General features: G+C 37.5%; 1 protein-coding gene across 5 annotated transcripts in view; it reads right to left on the reverse strand.

Annotated features, from left to right (window-relative positions):
- Nucleotides 1–18,307, reverse strand: part of PDE1A (phosphodiesterase 1A) — a 235,525-nt gene that overhangs the window by 188,289 nt on the left and 28,929 nt on the right. For all 5 annotated transcript variants that reach the window (XM_075430504.1, XM_075430512.1, XM_075430514.1 and 2 more), the window contains one exon: nucleotides 1,428–1,611. The gene's annotated coding sequence lies outside the window, so the exon portion shown is untranslated. The remainder of the gene's footprint in view (nucleotides 1–1,427; nucleotides 1,612–18,307) is intronic.

Genomic DNA, 18,307 nt, shown 5'->3' on the forward strand with positions numbered 1-18,307 from the left:
TCTATAAACTCACAAAAGACCACATTGGAATTTGCCAGGGATTGACAGAGCTCCAAGCACATATATTTGCATATGCAAAAAAAATTACTTGGATTAAAAAAATTGCATTTGTTCATACAGACTGATATTTAGCCAAATCAATTAAATACTAACTTACATAACAGGTCATTAATCCTCATTACTGTGCATTTGTATAGTTCCCAGGATTTCTATTTGTGAGTATCTGAGAGGGTAAACACTTTTCATTTGCAATGAAACATGCACATACTCTATTCTATTTATTTTTTTGTAAATTACAGCACTTAAAAACAAGCTCAGAAAGGTGCCAAACACATAATACTGAAACCCTTCTCCATTCCCTTTTCAGTTCCTCAACTCCTTCCCACATAGGAGCAAGTGTTAAAGAAATAAGTAAGCCCCAAAGTAAAACTTAAAGACAAAACCCATATCCAGAAGCTTTTTCGGAAATGCTTTCCTACTCCTTCAAAAAAACCCTTTGCTAACTCACTCAGAACATCAGGTTATTCAATGTGTCCATGGCCTTCAGGCTGACCACTGAAAAAAGAAAGTGTTCATCACTGAAAAATCTACTTACATACGTTTCCTTAGTTTTACATTCCTAATCAATAAATATCTTCAAATTAAAATTCTGTTTGTAAGAATACCACAGCTGACTATACACTACAACTAGTATTTTAGAAAAAATCTTAAAGATACATAATAGATAGATTCCCTTTGTGGACTATGAACAGCCCCAAGAACTTCTGTGTTAACAAGTTGTTGAACTTAGTTAAAATGAGTACTGAGAAGGCAAACACAGTTCTTTCTTGTTTTACCAGACTAAGTGTCATCTCTCAACACTGTCCCACACAACTACTAGCAAATAAAAACAATTCTTCCCACGTTGCAACCACAAGCTGGAGCTTCTATTTTGATAAATTTTTTATTCTCCGTTACCTTTCTTCAGTCTCTAGCTGTCACTTCCTAATAAAAGAAAGGGGATAAATCTTCTTCAGCTGGGACCTCTGCCAACAGCAGCAATAATTTGGATGGGACTTGTTGTTTGTCTGTCTTTTTGTGGGGTTTTTTTTGTGGGGGGAAGGCATTGTTTTCTTTTTAAAGAAGGAGGAGGAGAAGAAAAAGAAGATAAAACATACATGGTTTCAGATATCCTCAGGAAATTGTGAAAGTTAGGAAGCTCCTGACGATAGTTGAGATTGAGTTTCAAAAGCAAGCCTGATTTTCTTGGTCAGAACTATTTAAATTGGGTTACAGTCTTTGCTGAAGGCAAATAAACCCCAGAAAGTCTTCTTCCAAATTACTTTTTCAGACAGCAAAGCCTAACCATGTTAGACATGAAACAACTGATTTCCTTTAAAAGTTGTGGATTTAGCGTTGCGAGGATTTTAAGAGACGATAGCACCCACCTTCCAAAAGTTTGCCAAATACAAATGTCTTGGCAGCTGCAGGCATGTGGAGCAGCGTTTTCTTACATGAGGAAAGGCAGGGGCAGCGCCAGGGGGACACAGTGGTAAGCCATAAATGGAGAAGTTCACCAAGGCCACTGCAGACAACTTCACTCCATCTGTAATTTACTGCTTGTTTGTGCATCTGTAAGACACAGTTCAGGACACAAAGTTAGTATAAGTACATCCTTTGAAACTTTTTCTAACACTTTTTCATATCACTCATAGTAGGTGAAGGTTTATTTTTCTAATCTGAATCTTTATGAATGTGCAATACCTGGTATCCCATAGTTTACATAAAGTTCAGCAAATGTAAGAGATCATAGCATGTGATAAAGGGTTGTATCTCTGGCAAAAAATAATGCAGAAAATAAGAAACAATGGCCAGCTTTCACTGTATAGCTCTCTAAGCTAAACTAATGCCAGGCTAAGGCACCAAGGGCTGCACAAAAAATATTACGCTTGGCACTGGTGTAAGTTTCAAACAAATGTGGCCTTTTACAACTAAAAAATATTGTGTTCTGTGGAATCATTTTAGTACAGAATTTCTGATTCTTCCTATTCTCTGAATACTTTTAATAGCAAGTATCTGGTGGATTAAACAGAAGATTATTTCTAGAAATTTAAAAAATTTACAGTATCTCAAGTTTCTCATAATCTCTCTGTATTTTCCAAAGCAGCTCTTCGTTTCATTTTGTGTACGAGGTTTCAGCCTTTCAGACAAAGACAGCAGCTTAGATCTTTTGTAATGCACCAAAAACAATAGGAAAAATCTGTGTAAGCTTTATGTTCAACATTGTTGCAGCAAATTCATTGTAAGTAAAAATAGACCTAATCCACAATCAATGTAAGCTCATGGCATCCCAAAGGATGCCACAAAATATTTACAGACACGCTGCAAAGCTCAATTTGAAAAGAAACAAAGGGAAAATAAACTGAGGATGGCAAAGAAAACAAACAACAGGATACAAAACCAAAACACTCATCACTGATCACACTAACACAGAGATAATTTTTTACCCATAATCAGTTCACTGTCAGGCAGTTCATAACTGTCTTCAAAATCCCAGAAATAACATGCAGTTTAAGTCTAAAAAGAATTCCCTAATGAAGAATTTACAGTCTCTAAACAAAGAGTTTCTAATCAGACTTGGTGTTTTTTTATGAGCAAGACCAGCTTCAAGAATAATAATGAACTTATAAGACTGCCACTTTAAAGAAATTAAATCTTTGCATTTTATCCTCCTATTCCTTTCATTTTTGTCCTTCTCATATATGTACATTTAGAACTTAATTATACAGAAAACACAGTTATTTGGTCCCAAGCCAAGAATCCATTTGCTGAACAGAAAGTGTAAAAGGAGAATAATTTTGAAAAAAAAATTTTGTATTTTTAATTAACTGATAAACAAAACATCTTGGAAATTTGCATAAATTACACACTGAATTTTAGAAAAGCAAATAATAAAAACTGTAACTGTGGTCCTACTTCAAAGTATTTAAGATAGAACACAACTTCAAATACATTAATATCCATTTGAAGATGCTTACGCAGACAAAATGTCTGCTTATAGTTTGAATTGCAGACCTGCTAACCCAGCAAGGCAGCTTTGCCTACAGTCGATGTTACAGGGTAGTTATTAAGTGGGGTCTGAGCAGGCTGCTGCAGCTATCGATAGCCATTAGCTACCACTGCCTGGACGGTGCACAGGGACCGGTAAGTGGGCTTGCACACATCACCCTGCTGCTACGTGCTGAAGGTACCCAGTACTTCTGCTAGGTTTTCTGAAGCTATGAAGTATCCTCACACTCTAGCTCAACCTTCAGTGCAATCAGAGCCTTTGTCAGGGGGTGCAGCTGCTGGCCTCTACAGAAATAGAAAAAGGAAATAAGAAAAATAACTAATCATCCCAGTAGCATTTTAACGATTGTTCACTGTAGTATGATTTAACAATATTACTGGTATTATCACTAATCATCTAATTAATATGCTATAAAATTAGAAAGCATAAATTCTTTAGAGCTAGCCAGTTTGGTTTTGGATTTGTCCTTTAAATCTGACGGAGCTATATTTTCAATGGAACAAGTCAGCCCCTTCACATGCCTCTTTATGAACCTGTTTCCCCTTGATCATTAAGCCCTCAAGGACAGTTGCAAGGATTTCACAGAAATATCAGCATGGGTGCATAATTACATAGCACTCCCCTGAGGCTGAGTTCTCTGTAACAGACATTGCATATGGGAGTCAACCTGAAGCTCACTTAGGAGTTTCTCCAGCTAGTATAGCACCAAAAAAACCCAACATTTTTTTTATTTTGTTATACAGAATATTTAGCATCTATAATCCGCTTCTTTAAATTTCTGTTTTCTTAAAAAAACATTTCAAGATTTTATGTTCATTCAAGCCATAGCAATCTGGGTCCTTAGCTAAACTTTTGATCATAGGAATTACTGATTAAATCCAACTGATTTTAGGTATCACTGAAGATGCTTCCTACTTCTCAACACCACTAAAATTGGGCCCTATACTTCTGCCTTTTTGTTTTTCTATATCAAGAAAATTAGACTGTCCTGTTGTTGTTACATAGAGTCTAAAACTGGGAAGGAACAGAGACATGAGAAAAATCCTCAAAACTAAATTACAGTAAAGCATGGAATATATTCAATGTAACTTTACCCTGAAGAAGACCTTTAGGATTCAAAGATATTAAGTGAAATGCATTTAGGCACAGCAATGGGACATTGATATCCAAGTTTATTTTAGCTGTGGAGTTGTCAGTCTTTCCATCTTCCTCATCTCAGTCTCATTTACGTGCATGAATATAGTCTCCATATTTTCCAAGTTCTAAGACTGCAATACAGAAGTTCCATAAACTTGGCCTTTTCAACAGCAAATGCATCATATCTGAAATGTTCTTAGATGTAAGTTCTCCCTTATTTAGTCTTCAGTGAAGACCACAGATGGAGATAACATTTGCTCACACTTTATTACAGAGCAGATTATTCAATAATCAACGTGTTGGAGCACTGTTCATTTTGCCTTAAAATAAGTAGCTTTTAAAAGAAGTTCCAGTGAGTAAAACTAAAGAGGTTTCTTTTTCCTTTAAATGCAGCACCGAAGTTCAACAAATGTGCAGACCAAAATCCTATAGTATTTTACAGCAGTTGTACCTAAATTTATACATGGAATCATCTGTATGAGCATCCTAAAGTTCTAATATAATTCTGACTAGTTAACTCAAATACACTGTTGAGGTTTAATGAGAGTATAAATTTAATAGTAATTTGGCAACTGAAAAGTGAACGAACTGATGCATCTACGAAGTGATGAAACAATTCTGTAAGAAATGACAGACAGGGAAGGGAAATCAACCATGTGCTATTTTCTTTGTACACAGTACACAGAAATGTGACTTGAGCTGGCACTGACTCTGTCCCTGCTGTAACAACAAAACTGCAAGGCAAATTTAAAATGAACCTCTCTTCCAAACAAGCCACTAGATATTTTTTTTCTACTAGCAATAGTACTTTGGCAACATTTTAATACTATGCAAGAAAAGCAATCTGACAAAGGAAAATAAATTCTAACAACATCATAAACAGCTGCACACTGTAAACCTCAACTTAAGCAAGGCAGCACCAATAATAAAATATGTCCTAGATTAAAGTCATTTGTATATTCCACACTATCTCTCAGCTACCTGCAGAAAATTCCCTCTACTAAAAATAAAGACCAAAATGGCTAATGCTGCATTTTAAAGGATATTCAGGTATCAGGGCGCTAGTGTTTTGGGGTTTTACAATACATTGTTTTCTGTATGATCACCTGTTTATTCAAATCGATGCAAGATGCAGCCTTCTGTAAATACAAACCAAAGCCACTGTTACAAATCATTTGCACTCAATCAGGTCATCCCAGCAAAGCCTGCTTGTAATCAGCAATGCATGTTCTGCCTAAGTCCATTCTTTCAAGTGCATTTTTTAATTGGATGCATAGTATAGAATGAGAGCATTTATTAATTTCGGTTGGTTTATTCTATCACATACCCATTCAAGCCACTCATACTTCACAGAGAATTCATATTGGTACACAGAAACATGGGCCTGAGGATACCTGTGAGGATGCTAAGCCTGTGAGGAAAAGTTAAAATAAATAAATGGGATACCTTCTGTATCCACTCATACTTGAGAGAACATGAAAGAGTATTCCTCTTTATTTTTAATAACTTTCTGTAATATTAAAGTCAAATGATTTTGTACGTAAATTGACATTTCGCAACTGCACTGTTTGGTTCTCCACAGACACTAACCTTTCAAATAAAATTCCCAGCTTAACAATTCTTTATTCTTAATTTTTTGCATTCCTGTATCTATCTTCCATTGATAAAAAGATTCTTTTTGAACGAACTGCAATGTTATCCTTTCCAAATCACAGCTCAGATTTATTAACTTAACAGATTTATTAATGACATTTAAATAAAACATGTCACATGATATAGTTTCTTCTGGATTATGCGAATACAAAAGGAAATATACTCAAGGTTTATATGAAGGGGAGTTTCCTTTCCACTTAAAGCAACAATATGAGTAAGAGCTAACGAGAGCAAAGTGCCTTTTTTTTTTAGCAACTGTGCCTTTCTTGAAGTATGGCTTTTGCAGATGAAGATTCAGTATCTTTTACCAGTATCGCACTAAATGTACGGTTACAAACTACTCTAATTCAGATATATATACATACACACACTGAGAAGGTTTTGAAATAATTTAATACATGTGACATCCTAAGAATATGTTCTGATTATTTTCTTACAAAATTTCCTTCTTACTGATACAGAGACTCAAACTGGAAACTTGCTGTGATTCGTTTTTTGAAAGGAATAGGGCAATTTATGCAAACTATACTGCGTCAATTGGTCATTTAAAATAAAGTACTGTTTTATTTGCAGTTGTTTTCATTTATATACTGAGGATGTAACTTTTCCTAGAACCTAAGTAAGTAATATTCTGGTCTCTGGCCAAATCTTGTTACAGAAACACCATTAATTTAGTAGAAGCCTTTTTAAAAGTCTCCTCAAATACTTCATCATTTTAATTTTTACTTGTTATCAGCGATGCTATCTTCTCAATGACATTGGTTAAATAACGGGCACACGGGATAAAAGTGTTGCTGTAAGTGCACCAGCCTGAGGATCTGGAGGAGAGTCTGTTCTTGTCACAGGTTGCCTCTCTGACCTTGCCTGACTCACTGAGTCTCCCCATGCCTCAGACTCCCCTTCAGTAAGCGAAAGCGGAGCACATGTCCCCCTTCATAGGTTTGCTGGTGTACTATTTACCATTTTCTTCCATTCCTTGACATGTTTCTTCAAGAGGGAGAGGGGAAACCAGGATGGCAAAACAAACATAAGGCATTTTTGCAGCTATCTGGTATGTGCTACACTTAGGGTTTGTTTTTGTTGTTCTGTTTTTGAGGTAGGCGATTTTTCAGGGGGGTAGGGGTTTTTTGTTCATTGCTTTGGGGGGTTTGTGTTGGGCGTTTTTTTAACTCTCAGTGTTAGAAATCTAAAGACTCTCCCTGTCAGGACTGTTCACCAAATTCTTCCAAGTTCCTGTCTCACTCATTGGAATTCAGTCTGTGTCCTTCCAAGAGAATCCCACTGCAAAACCAATCCAACGTTGTCTGGAACATCCAGACACATTTGCAGACATTTGACTTCCCAATTCCAAAGGATGATCTGGAAACACTCCTGTAAACTCTTACCATATCTGGAAGCATATGGGAAAAAAAACAAAAAATAAAAAGGAAAAATCTTTCTCACAGAAAAACAGCTGCACCATTCACTAAGGAGCACTTTGCTGCTTACGGCTAGATAAAACACAGTGTAGCCCTTCACAAACACTTTTGCAGATGATATTATATCACTTTGTACTGCCTCTGCATGACTGTTTTCCAAACTTAGCTGCCCATAAATTTTAGAATAACACCTAACTGCTAAAATATTTTAATCTATGTAAACAATTCTTTTGACATGTAGTGAAAAGGTGTAAATTCATCTGGAACTATTGCAATATACTTGGATTCCTCATTGAGTTCAGTTTCTTTTCAAGCAAATAAACAGCCATAGCCCATCAATGCAATAACAGCAGTTTTAAAATATCTCAAGTTTTATGCTTTACGTGGGCTTTTTAAAAGTATTAAAACATTCCAAGGCTCAGGCATGTATATTTTGGCAATTAATGTTTCAATTATATTGCATTTTATCTTAAATATATTGAGACATATCTTAAATATTTATTGTTGACTGCCTGTTCATTTGTTTTAGTTTTCTGTGTTATATGCCATTTTCTTTTTCTTCCTTCTTTCTATCTACTTTTTGTTCCCCACTAACCCATCCACTGCTGTTACAAGCAGGTCCAGGCCAGGTCAAATTAAGGATCCCAAAACTCTAAATAAACGTTCAGGTTCTGGTTACAAGATGGACCCAAGTAAAATGTCCAGGGTTGACTCTCACTAGTATTATTTCACTTCTAGAAGATTATTTTCCCATAGAACACAGAGCATAGGCAAGAAGCATGAGTTTTTAATGAAAACCAAATTTTGCAACCAATCTAAATGGGAGACGGTTGCAGAAGAGCTCCTGCAGCCAGCCTCCTGCCATCAGCAAAGGCTGGTTTCTCAAGGAGCAGGGGGGGCTCTGCTGCCACACAGCTCTTGCACCTCATTTCAGCTTGCATCATCATACTCAGACGCCTTTACTGGCCCCTGAGGAACAGTATTTCACCGAAAAAGAACTTGGAAAAACTCTGTTCCCTTCTGCTCCTGCTGCAAAGTATTATCCACTGTGCTTTGGGCTCCCTCCCACCACAGCCTAAATAAACTTTTCCCCTCTTAAATATTTCACATCCATATTTCACCCAAGGCTGTCAGCTACAGCTGAGCCATGCAGTGTACCTTCTGTAAAGTCCCATTCTTTGCCTTTACCCAAACCCTTTGGAAATGACTATTGATATATGATTCCGATCTGTGTCCCACTTAATGCTGCCCAAGGTAAGATGCAGGAGATGAGCTTTTGTTTATTCTTCCAGTTTAAGCTTTTCTTTTAAGCAAATCAACAGGCAAGACCTTTGGCCTAACTCCACATTACAAACAGCTTACAATAACTGACCTGAATTATAAAATCAAGTAATAATAATATATTACTAACAAAATTTAATACTTTCTTCTGACATTTTCTTCTTTCATAATAAATAATATGCTTAATAAAATAGTGAAGATAGTGAAATATAAAATCCACTTGCTCCATCAGCTCCTTTCCTTTCTCTAAGGAAAAATGCCCTGTTCAGATCTATCCTCCTGGGAGAGCTGAGTTTTTACCCCAGTCTACTCACAGCTCAGTTAATTACCTTGATAATAGACTATGATAGGAGTAAGCCTATCAAGCCGAGGGCATGATGTCTCCTCTACCTGTGTCAGGGGGATTTACTCCAGAGAAGCTCTGCCTAGTTCCTTGGATCAACCACCACTTGGTGGCTGGAAAGCACTGTGTGTGTTCCTGGCACAAATCTTATTTACCTTCACCCAAATGGAATCGAGTTCATGTTCTCCAAGATATATTTGTCACATGAATAGAAGCGCGATAACTGAGGAAGATTATGACCCTCCGTGTCCATCAACAGTATCAGAGCAGGTGAGCAAACTCCGTCACCTATTTTTATTTGTCACAAAAAGAATGCAGAAGTTTCCTGTGTTTCCTGTGACAACGGCATGTGACAACAGACGCTTTGAGCACATCAAAAAGTAACCTCTACGAGTCAGTAAACTGAGGGAAAACCACAATCTTTCAGGCTAGAATTTTCAATGCTAGGAGCCTTCCTAAAACTGTAATTTTTTGGCCAAAACTTTTAGCCACAAAAATAAACTGGGAGAGAAAGAGAGAATACATATGTGCTTCCTTGACTCTACAGCAAGTAGCCAGGCGGAAGACACAGTTCCACACAGAGGCTCTTCAAGAGAGCAAAAGCAGCGGAAAATTTGGTGCAAGTTCTTTTCATTACCCTCATGTAGCAATTTTAAATTTTTTTTAGAATGAATGTAGAGGCAATTCATTACTAATAAATAGAATTTAAATCTTCTATTGGGACATCTCCTTAATTAGGATATGGCAGTTCACAAAAGCATCACAAAAAAAAATAGATGCAATGATTTGCGTAAATATAATTTGCTAAAACAATATTTATTGGAATGCAGTTATAAAGTTAGGATTCTACATGCCATACATTGCTACATTCTGTTTTACACCAGCAATGCCCTGAGTTTTGCTCTGAAGACATTTGCTACGATTTTTAAGACCACCTAACCATTTTCCTTGAACATTCCTCAGGCATAAAAGCTATTTTCCACACTTTGTTTCCATAGATACAGCGATTTTTTTTATTAATCAGAATGGTAGCCTGCAAATTGCTAAGCAAACATATCATCAGCAAGCAGTTAATATTCCATGCCATGTCTGTTTAAACAGGGTTCCACTCTGATCACATTTAATTTTGGACAGTATAGGCAGAGTGGGATGCCACAACATGATGCTTTCTAAATGGAGGTTTTGGCACTGTGGTTCAAGACAGAAACCTAGGTCAGTTATTACTTAATACCAAGGCTGAAGAGCATACTGAGAAAAGCAATCAGTTGCCGCTTAGGGGGGGCAAAAAATCTCTCTCAGGGAGACCAAATCAAAGCATCATTTCATCCTAGTATTTGGCTAAATTGAATTTTAATCTAGGAAAGCTAAGCAGGCAGACCGAATAGCAGAGGGGAAAGGGTTCTCTCAATCTATCGAGTTAAACTGAACAACTCTGTAAACACACACCCAAAGTAAAGGTTTCAGCGTCTTTTGCAGAGACAGTGATTTGGGTTTTTTTCTGCCTGTCTGAACAGGACAATGAAGCAAAACATATGAGCTAACAATTATTACTGGGCTAAAGTTGCTATGTTAGCTTTCCAGGGCAGAAAAACCTTGACCCTACAGCTTTAGTATATACATTAAAGTATCTGAAAGACTTCTAAGAAGTGGGAAGACTCAGAAGTATTCAGAACTCAGAGATATTTTAAAATAAAAAAAGATAATTTAAAATCATACCTACAAACATTCTCTCTCCTTTATCTTCCCCAAATAACCAAACTGCTTAAAAGGGAGAATGAGATTATCTCAAGAATATTTGCAGCAAGTCAAAGAAATAAAATAAAGCATGGCTCCATACCAAAAAGAGGGAAAAGGAAGTGTGTTGCAGAAACACTGTGTTAAAACCAGTCCTCCCTGAGTAGTGTTCACATGAGACAAGTATTTGATGCTCATACTGTGTCCAATACTGAAATATTCCACAGGATAAAGGACAAATTTCAGGTACAATCCAGTCAACTCTAACCAAGAGCAGACAGTGGTGTCATGGATAAAAGGTAATTCTGTGGACATATCTGTGCCCATCTCATATATTTATGTAGTTACATTTATTAAATAAAGCAGCAGAATATTGGATCTCCCAAAACAGACTATAACTAGGGATGATCCTAAGTGAAACTAAGCTTAATTTGTGTTTGTCACAGAAATAATTCCCAGTTACTTGATGTTGCTGTGGCTAATGCATGTCACGATGTTAATCTGACAGTTGTTTTTATTTAAATCTCTCAAGCAAGTCCACCACCAGTGGGCAGATATTACTATGGCAACTCAGCACAATTGGAGAAACTGTTCTGAAGTTGTTAGGCAACACAATGCCATCACTTGCTGATGTTGCTCAAGCTTAGTGCAGTTCATGCTGTCTGGAGTCATCTAATTAAGTATACCAAAAAAAGAGCACTCAACTGCGGAAGTGCTGTGGAAACAAGCTGTCTTTGTGATAAAAAATAAAGAACAACAATACAGAGGGAAAAAAAGAATAAAACAGAAAGGTGGTTTATTTTTTTCTTTTGCAAAACTTAATATAAAACAGAAAATGGGTTTAGTAGGTTTCTAAAATGCAGGTACATAATACTTAAAAATTATATAATCAGGTGGAAAATCACATTGCAGAATTTTTTTTCAAATTCTGAAAAAAACCCTTTTTTTAAAAAATTATGTTCACTTTTCATTGCACACTGTTTCAGTTCGTATCGCTGCAATAATTTTAATTGGGCCTGCATTGGTCTATATAAAACACATCTTAGTAGCTTTCCTGAGGAAGAAAATTCTTCACAAAGTTTGAGGAGCGCAAATCATCAGTAGACCTGTCTTTCACTTTGGCTATCTAAAACAGTAAGTATTGGTGGCTACAGAAATAAGCTCTTTATCTCACGCAGGGGATGGCTTCTGCAGAGGAGTGAAGGACATAGCCAGAGCAACACTGAGAAGCCAATGCTGGTGCTGCTGCCTGCCATGTGCTTGCTACGTGGCAAAAAAAACCCTTCATCCTTCCTTTTTGACATGATGGAGCAATAAATTCAAACACAACTTTTAAAGCAAGGACTAATCAGTGAACTAGGAATTATTATCCAATGACTTACTGTTCCGTCTGTCTTCTGTATAGTGAGCTAAGTCTATGCTTGTAAGTTTGGAAGGAAGACAGAGAAGCAGTAACACATTGGAGAAGAGTTCCTCTACACTCAAAAGGAAAACCCCACTGACAACATCCAGTTTATTGCTAATTGGCAAAGGAAACGGACAACAGCTAAAGTCACAAAGATGACTGGAAAAAATATTTGAAATGTGCAAGTGCAAAGGACTGAATTAAACTGAATTAAGACAGTTTGGGGTTTTGTTCTGGTTGTTTAATCTACAGTTCCAGACATGTAAACAATTTTAAAATGCTGTAAGACAGACCAGGTCAAAGTATCACACGGAAACTTGTTTTGACACTTCTAATTAAATGTGGAGGGATTTCTCCGGGCCCAAAACAGCTAAAAAAATACTGAGTGGTTTATACTCTGACGGATCCTAGCACTACCCTTCTGCAGAGGTAAGCACAGAAGTGTAAAGCGAAGACAGCTGCAGATGCACCTGCTTAACTCTTCAAACCAAAAATTAGATGAGCTACAACAGTTTCAAGAATTCTCCCCTAGACTAGATGTAACTCTCACATACCAGAGGCCTTCTGCCCTCAACACCTTCAGGACTGCAGCTCTCCAATGCTGCTGGCTACTCATATTACTCTTGCAACATTACTTGTGGCAAATTGTGTGACTTCACCCAAAATGTCCACGCAAAGCTCAGATGTTCCTTCCTGAATAGTTGGAGCCCTCTAACAGTAGTATCTTGCCTGACCCACCTCTACATTTCATTGAGGAAAATGACAATGTATTGGAGACTTTCTTTTGAACTATTTGAAACACAGTAGCAGGACACACACTCTGGGAAAAAATAACCATGAATCAAAAAAATAGATGTTATCTAAGGTAAAAATCATTTCAGGTTATAGATTCTGGATAGCAGTCATTGAACTCTAGCTCAGCCCCACCTCACCTCTTCATTTCACATCCACTGTCCTTTGGAGAATTATGTACTGACATTTAAGTTTATATCCATCCCTCCATTCCTCCTTGCTAGGAAACGCTGACTTGCCTAGTTGTTAGTAATGACAACTTAATTACCTCTTTCCCAGAATCCTAGCTGGGTGCAGCAAAAACATGGACTTACACACTTGGAGAGGTATGGAAGGAGAAGAACTTCAGCTATATTTCCCTTTAAGCAGAAAAATAACTGTTAAAAAAGTCTCGGAAAACTCTTTTGCACTGGAAGATGATCCAGAGTATAAATATCAATTAATTTGTAAAGCCAGACTTCAACAAACCAGAAGGAACCATGTGGGAAGTTTCTTAATATACTGGAGAAGCTGAGGGTCCGTATAGGAACTGTAAAATCACTAATAAACCAGTGACAGGAGGGAGAGGGTAGGTTTTAATGTAAGTGGGACTGTCAGGCTGCAGAGAAGCCCAGGATGCCAATATTTCAGTAACTACTTTTTAGTTCATGTTTCATTAGTGATACCAGTTATGATGTGAGGCATGTAAATCTATGCATATTTCACTGATTACAAAATAATTCAGTTATCAACCTGCTAAAATGCAGAAATTATGAGAGTTTTGGCCCCATTTCTTTATTGCATCATTTTTTCCAGCAAAACTAATGGAAGAAATTCATGTAAGAAATCTTTTCAAACTAAACCAACACTGAGTCTAAACATCTATCACATTTTGTTCAGAGTTCAAAAAGAATCCAGGAGGATCCACTGGCATAGCCTGTTACTGGACACTCTCAAACTATTTATTTTACATATGTATTTTTACTTGGCAGCTTGTGCTACTGAAAATATAAGTGATGAATAAAGAATAATATGCACTCCATGTGATGAAATTAACTGTCTTCTCCTACCATTTCTTCCAATTTAAATAAAATGGCAATGACATAGTTCAGAGATCTTTTTCTCAGTTGCTTCTATTTGCAGATCACTTCATAAGAAAAGATAGCTATTCTTGGTCAGTGCTGCATACCAGATTTTCCAAAGGCAGCTACAAAACGCTAGACACCAATAAGCATATTCTTGGGTCCCTTCCCAATTCCATTAAAGTCAGTAATGAAATGCAGTCCTGTTTAGTGGTAGAGAAATCAAAGTACTTATACAGTTTAGAGAGCAGCATCGTCTTCAAGCTATAAAGTCTGCAACCAGTAGCATTATCTCCACTGATGCAAAAAACATCTCTACAGTCACTAACATTCTTGAGTGACAGTCACTGAAGCATGTAATCCATACACATTGTTTAGCATGAGGAATTGAGAAGTTACAGTTTGCATACCTTTTTTTTGCTCTGACAAGCAAGGCTTCAGCGTGCTGAAGCATGTAAAAATTAACCAGCCCCTTATGCAACAGCATTCAACCCATCTTTGGGTGCCCATCTTCGCTCCAATGATCTCAGCCAATATGCTCCTAGGAACATGATTACTTTTTTCAAGGTCACATGTCTTTTTGCACCTCGTAGTCAATTAAGAATCTTTATCTTCTCCACCACTTCCAACTGATGGCCCTCTAGTTTCTAATAGAAATGTCAGTCCATAGAAGCATAACCTTACCTTTCCCACTATTTAATTTCCTATTGCTACTACTTTGTTTCACTAGGCCATGCAACTACTTTTATGCAATGCAACTGCTTTTATGCAATACGTTTATGATCACCCTCACTATTTTGTACCTCCTGACTTCATGGCATTAATAAACTGAAATCAGTACAGTCCTACTTTTTGTGTTATAGCTGCTAGTAAGATCAAAGTCCACGGCCAGGCTGTAGGCTGATGTTTGGGAGTATTAGCTAGTCACTCTACCCCACTCTGACTGGTTTTTCTTTTGTATTGGCCCATTTTTTTCCATAACTGCTTGTTCCCAAATCTGATTGTTTAATTATTCTGTCCTTCAAACAGGTGTTTAAGAGATTTTTTTTTTAATAACAAAATGGTCTGCAGTTTGTCTGTTTCACTTCCTTTCTTTAAAATTCAGCTATTTTAAACATCATTCTCCAGTCTTCTGGTGTCAACAAAATTAAATAAAAAACCTTTCATATCCCATGTCTATCAGACGTTTAGAGAGGAAATAATTTGATCCCTTTCAGGTGATCTTATTAAAACATTTTTACATTCCTTCTAGATGTAGGAATCCTCATTTTCATGCAGTTATTTCTGTTAATCATCCTTTTTTTTTTGCCTCTACTTTCTGTATCATCAACTTCACTAAAACTGAAGTATTCATTTAAGTTTGGGGGCAATGTCCACATTATCTTTAATCTCCAATTAGAAAATATCTGCTAACAGAGAATAAAGTCAAGCAGAAAATTACATTATTATGAAGCATTTAATTTCACATACAGATTGAGAAGCAAATCCTCTTTCTGGTGGTGAATCCTTAAACAATCAGGGAGCCATCAGGAATGGATGCTATTTAGATGTGATTTCAGTAATTAGTGAAGACATAATATAAGAAATTGTTTTAGGGGCGAAAGAATGAGCTGAGGAGAAACAACTATTTAGTTCTAACTAAATGGAAAGATAAGTAAAAGGAGATATAGTCCAAAGGTTCACTTTTAAGTGTACAAACTTTCATTATTAACGGAATGATTTGGAAACTAAAAAGCTTTGAGATTCAAATATGGAAGAAACTTGAAATTTCTTTCAGTGGTTCTCAAACTCCTTTTCCAGTGAACTGTCACACAGCAGTAAAGCGTGCAACAGGGTCTCTCTTACATAAGGGGCACATCTATAGGACTGGCCATATGACTGGGAAAACATTAAGAGATATGAGCTGCTATTTGCATCTCCAGGATGCACTATCTGCATTTTTCTCTATGGGAAGTGTATATTTACATACACTTTTAGCTGCAGTATGTCAAGAAAGCATATATATACCTATGAAGATAAGTCCACCAGAAGTTCTCCACCATCCCTTTACCTCCTCTTTATCACCTATAGACTTCACTAGCACCTTTAAGAATATTATTGAAGCTCTCTGCACAAAAGCAGGTCGTTGCTGAATACTAGCAGATCATTTTGCCCAATTTTTATTATTACAAATGTGGCAGTCCTACCTATTTTCCAGAGGCCTGCCACTGATCAACAGCTTGCCAGTGACTGTCAGGAGCCTGCCAGCAGCCTGGCACCTGCTCTTTCCCACTGACTCTTCTACGGTCATCCATGACAAGAATTTACACAGAACTTGCACTCCAGACACAGAGCCAACATACAAAGATCTGCCTAGAATTAAGACAGATCTAGCACAAAAGCCCAGGCCAATTCTCTCTACTTGTTGTTCACAAGAGAAGGAATAATAAACTCGTGACCCTAATTTTTCCCACTGAATGCCCTCCAGCTGAAGGCAAGCCTGTGCCCATGCTGCTGAGGCACTGGATTAGACAGCCATGAGCATGATCATGGTGGACACAGTCACCAGAAAGGGCAGGTCCTGTACCTGTATCAGCATGGCCTGCAGAAGCATTGTGTGCACCACAAGGCACCTCCAGGAGGTCCAGTACTGGGGCTTTACATGCACTAATTCACTACAAACCATGAGGCTGACCTCCACCTCACTAAGTGACAGTACTACAGACAAAGCTTAAAGTCTTACTTAAATCAGAAATATCTCACTAAAGCAGCAATTTCACCAATCCTGAGTTTCGGGTAAAAGGATTCTGCTCTGGAATTTAGATGGCAGTCCACAGTATGGGACAGATGAGAAGATGAGAGCAGTAGAGATGAAGTGCTCTCCAACAGCAGGAGCCCCTGAAAACATTCTATCTGACTCATTACGAGTTATTCTTAAGATGAGCAGAGAAAATTGAGTCATAAATGACTCATCCACTTACCAGATGGGAGGAAAGCATATATGAAATTTGGGATTGCCGCTCGGTGAACATCATGAGCCACTACTGCTTGAACTGTGAGTCAGCTTCACTGCCTGCCACAAAACAGGGAGCATACAGAGTGAAGAGTGATGGATGCAGAAGCAATACACAACTTCACCTTCTGGCTAGTCCCCTTATTGAAGTGTATCACAAAAGAAAGGTGTTTAGAGTATGACTTCCATCTCTGTTTAGCTACCAAGTAAGCACAGATGTCAACTGGTCTTATCCAAATCAGGCTCATGTCTTAACTTTTACACGGCTGTAACAGGGAGTCAGTAAAAATTCAGGAGATGGAAAAGATTTTATCATGTTTGCTCTGTTCCGGGTAGCTTCTCAGCCATTAAATATACATAGGTATTTTGCTCCCAAAGCAAAAGTGCTCTTTAAAGGTTGGTAAGCAATGCTAGAAATCTGTAACCTTACACATCATAACTGCTCCAATTAAAGTGGAAAATCCAGGCAACAGCTACTTATCTTCAGTGGTACTTGCCAAATTTCAGTATTATGCACTTTGTCTTTTAGAATGAGAAATCTCAGATAGAAGACTAACTTCAGAGTGTGGATTTACACCAATCCCTTAATTTGACCTCCCATTTTCCATACTGAAAGCCTCTCTGAGCTGCCTGTCCTGCAAAGTCTGTAACATCCAATCCAGTCCTTGCAGCCCTAAGCAGTTTGCTCTGAGACTGGAAAGCTACTATAAATCAGCTTCAAGCTGACATCTAAAAATACAAAGCACATAGCCGCCCATCCTTTTTCTGGCCTGACATCTGACAGTTCAAGGGTAGTCAAGGGCCCATCAACCCTGTCCTACTTATTTACTTGCTAATGTCATAAGCAGCTTAGTCAGACACAGCTTCAAGTTTTTTGTCTTTAGTCTTACGGTTCAAACATTCCTTATTTCCACCTGAGCGACTGCAGCAGCCTCCCTGGTGGTGCATTATTCTGCAGCTTTAGCAGAACAATATTCACTTGACACAAACTTGCATTGGGAGCTGAAGATGTAGCTTCTATGGGAATGAAAAGTCTTTGGAAACCAGGGTCTGCTAGGTGCCACTCTAGACCAGAATTTAAAACTCAACTCACTGTGGTCACTCTATAGATAGATATGTCCTTCTAGTCATGGTACAGTTACCCTACTGTAAGTATGATACAGATTTTCATAATTCCACAGTCAAAATCTCTGCATTATTACTTGTCACAGTCACAGAAATCAGCTTAACAGGTGTTCTAGTATGACCTAATGTACCATAAAGTTCACAAATTATTTGCAGGAATACCTTATGCAGTTCCTGATAAAAGCATCATGATCTAAGTAAGTATTAGCATTTAAATAAATTCAGCTACAGAAGATGTCTCCACAGTACCTAAGGAAAATTCAGCTTAGAGTTTTTGCTGGTCCACAATACTAAATAGCACCGCATACATTCTGACA

Source organism: Opisthocomus hoazin, chromosome 9 (assembly GCF_030867145.1).
Source record: "Opisthocomus hoazin isolate bOpiHoa1 chromosome 9, bOpiHoa1.hap1, whole genome shotgun sequence".
NCBI lineage: Eukaryota > Metazoa > Chordata > Aves > Opisthocomiformes > Opisthocomidae > Opisthocomus > Opisthocomus hoazin.